Source organism: Zea mays, chromosome 2 (genome assembly GCF_902167145.1).
Source record: "Zea mays cultivar B73 chromosome 2, Zm-B73-REFERENCE-NAM-5.0, whole genome shotgun sequence".
NCBI classification, from domain to species: Eukaryota; Viridiplantae; Streptophyta; class Magnoliopsida; order Poales; family Poaceae; genus Zea; species Zea mays.
The window spans coordinates 88,055,999-88,059,966 of NC_050097.1; the positions used below are offsets into that span (position 1 = coordinate 88,055,999).

Genomic DNA, 3,968 nt, shown 5'->3' on the forward strand with positions numbered 1-3,968 from the left:
GAACGGAGAACGCCGAATGCGTGTTCTAGTTCCAGAAGGATGGAAGGAAAAGAGGGGTTTTACCTTCGGATGCAAGCAACCCGGCCGATTATTTTTTTACTTTAGCTTTTTTTAAAAAAACATGTTTAAACCCATAAATGACTTAACATTTTTTTACTCTTTGTTCGACGTTATAAGCCACGACGTCAAGATAACACATCTCGGCGTCATAACTTATGGCGCCGAGATATCGCATACATTGGACTCCTCATGCTGAGTTGGACACCGTGATCTGTAGTGCCGAGCTTGTTGCCAAATAAAATTATTTACTTTACGCATAATATATAGATTTGTTTGGTTTGACTTTTAGCTTCGGTTTTTGTCCTATAAATATTAAAAATCAAACTAAAGAGTTAAATTTAGAAAGAAGTTTTTTATAAAAGCCGACTTCTTCACGCTGCAAAACTAAAATCACCGCTCGACTTTTTCGCGGTGAGGCATGGCAGACGGACCGTCATTACATGAGGACCAAATCCTGGCCTATCTCACGCCAGCGACCAAATCCTTACTGCACTGTGCAACAGTGGCCTTGGTACATGCACTGTTTATGGCATAGCCTCTGTACTTCTGTAGCGCTACTGTGCTAATGAATAACTGAAGAAACAATACACCAAATACACAATGGGCTATAGGGTTTTGACGTGCTGTGTTGTAGCTAGCTAGTGAAGTTTGATCTACTAAAACACACGATACTAGATGCTAACAGCTACTAAAGATTTTGGATGAAGATCTTATAATAACTTAACATGGATCCATCTAGAATAACAGTGCCAGATCTATAATAACTAAACATATGTATTAATATTATATATATATAGTTAAAAATTAAGTTATATAGACATGTTTAAAGGTTAATAGTCGATATACTCTGCACTTTACAAAGTTTGTAAAAAATATACAATTATTCACTACAGAAATGTGCCTTTCAAACAATAATGCCACCCTTGAGAATTATAACGTGAACACTTAGAGAATTTAAGAAAAATATTTTCCCGGGTCGTATTTCTATTGCTCCGTATAAACTCCACTCGTGGAGAAACATTTGTTGATAAATTTTTCGACTAATATTAAAAAACGTTCAATTACTCAACCATCAAAAAGTTCAAGATTAAATACGCATATATATGTGTGTTTGTATTTAGTCTAAAAAGTAAGTTATATAAACCTACTCAAAGGTTGATAGTCGATATACGCTGCACCTTACAAAGTCTGTAAAAAAATATGCAATTATTCGCTACAGAAGTGTGTCGTTCAAATAATATTGCCACTCTTGAGAATTATAACGTGAACACTTGGAGAATTTAAGAAGAATATTTTTTCCGAATTGTATTTCTATTGCTTCGCATAAACATGACTAGGCGGGAAACATTTGATAAATTTAAGAAGAATATTTTTCCCACCAGTTAGACGCACAACGAGCAGTCGAGAACCTTGGACTACTCGTTGTCTACGCAAAACAATCATTCATTCAACACACTTGGAGAATAGCAAAAGAACAGTACATCAAACATATGCAACCGAGTGAACACGAGTTCAATAAAAGGGGTAAATACATATGGGTGCATTAAAGGTTTTGGTGGTAGATCACTATGCCTTGGAGAATTATTTGGAGAATTTAAGAAGAATATTTTCCACGAATCGTATTTCTATTGCTTCGCATAAACATGACTCAGCGGGAAACATTTGATAATTTTTTTACTAACTAGGTGAGTGTCTGTGTGTTGCAACGGAACCGTATAATAACACGATAACTTATGTACATATGTGTGTTATATTGTTATAGGTATGTGCCCGTGCGTTGCGACGGAAGTAAAAAAATCCATGGTACTATAGAGTAGTAGGAGATACCTGGGTGTGATGGGTTCGTCTCCGGTGCAGCAAATGAAATTGTCTATTGGCAGTATTCCATAAACATAGCGCCGAGCATGATGGGGGTTGGTGTGGCTGGCACGCTGACACAGAGCACACATAAGAACATATGCATAAATAGGATGTTGGTAAACCAAAGCTGATGTCTATGATTCTCCAAGGCAAACAGATGAAAATAGTAGTTGGTGTCATGTATAATATAGCACCATACATTTAATTTTTTTTAGTTGAAAATGAGGACACGAAAGCCTACAGTTAAATCTAAAAGTTTGGTTTCTAATATTTATCTCACAAATCTGTATCTAGACGGACTGATAGCGATTACCAGATTGGAGGCAATCGTCCTATTTTGGTTAAGTGTTGACGGTGCCATTAATCTTATAGTAGAGATAAAAAGCATCATTATAAAGAGACACACAATATGAAAATGAAAAGTATTAAATAGCATATATCACAAATATGATGAATAAAGACCCACTCTCTAAGTCTCTGTTAGACCATACAAGATTAAATAGCATATATCACAAATATTAGAAAACAACATGATAAAAGATATCAAATCCTTTGTTAGCTTACAGTAGTGAGTTTTCTTTTTTTATGTTGAATGGTAGCAAAGATATCTCCTTATTAATTAGGATGGGTACACCAAGGAAGTGGTCGGTCCAGAAGCAGTCAGGTGCCTGTGGCAACAAGGTCGAGGCCGAACCCCAACAAGAGTAGCTCACTGGACAAGAAATTTATGGAGAGCTTCCTAGAGGTAACTAATTCAGCCTCGCCCTTGTTGGTGATGCTGCTGGTGCTGTGTTGGTACAGGTATAGCTTTCCCTGTGTAAATATTTAGTTAATGTTCCATGGCTAAATCTGATTGAAATATGGATGGGTGCATTGTTCAGTAAGAAACATGATAAGCCATGCTGGGTGATGTGACACTATTAATTACAAGATCTTTATCCAAACTCTCTTGTCCACCTTCTTAATTTAGGATTTTGCAGGCATGCAGTGCTGATGAAGATGGCATGCTTGGTTTTTGTGTTCAAAGTGATGGCAATGGACAAAAGTGCGACTTCCTTTCTAGAATGTTGAGATACTGAGAATCCATTCTAAATATATGTTGGCTTACATAGTTTCTATTTATATACATGTAGGCACCTAAGTGCCATAGCGGCTAATGACGAGTCTATCTTGTCCAATACCAATGGTGTTCCAGGATTTCCGCCAAAGAAGGCAACCTAGTCATGCATTCAAATGAACGGAAAGGTAGTTTTTCGCTTTGTTGTCCGATGCGTGCCACAATCCATTGAGAAGGCACTCCAAGAAGCTGGTTTGCTTGCCTCCAGTATCGACTGGTTGTTGTTACATCAAGTGGGTGTCCTAACTGAAAATTTACCTGATCTGAATCATCGGTGTTCTAAATGATCTTCTGTGTTACAGGCTAATCAGCGTATTATTGATGCTGCTGCTAGTAGATTAGATATCCCATCCGACAAGGTTATTTCAAATCTTGCTAATTACGGCAATACCAGTGCGGCATCCATCCCATTAGCATTGGATGAGGCTGTTCGCAGTGGCAAGGTGAAGACTGGTGATATTATTGCCACATCAGGTTTTGGCGCTGGACTTACCTGGGGTTCAACTATTGTCAAATGGGGCTAATTATTCTACGTGAACCATAACAACATCAATGAGATCTTCATAGGCCTTGGGGACGGAAGTAAAAATACACCAGACTTCACCTTACTGTCCATTGTTAGAAACATGAAAGGACCAGGACACTATGAAGTCTATTCACTTACTGTCCATTGTTGCAGTCATGAGCTTCCTCTTAAATTTTCGGTTGGGAACAGAAATATTTAAATTAGGTGTGATCTTCCTCTTAAATTTTCGGTTGGACAGTCAGAACACTATGAAGTTTATTCCCTTACTGTTCATTGTACTTACTGATGATCCACCTCCTTGTGGTATTCTGTATTCAGTTCTAAAAATACACAAACACACTGCCTTTCAGTTCTAAAAATACACACATAATTTATTAAGTGATTTTAGGTATAGTTGATTTCAGT

The 3,968-nt window shown here is 37.4% G+C and overlaps 1 long non-coding RNA gene across 1 annotated transcript; it reads left to right on the forward strand.

Annotated features, from left to right (window-relative positions):
- Nucleotides 1–2,679: 2,679 nt before the first annotated feature.
- On the forward strand, nt 2,680–3,615 carry LOC103646657 (uncharacterized). Its single transcript, XR_002750011.2, has 3 exons — nt 2,680–2,721; nt 2,901–2,965; nt 3,054–3,615. It is a non-coding gene; the product is annotated as an uncharacterized lncRNA (long non-coding RNA).
- The last annotated feature ends 353 nt before the right edge of the window (nt 3,616–3,968 follow it).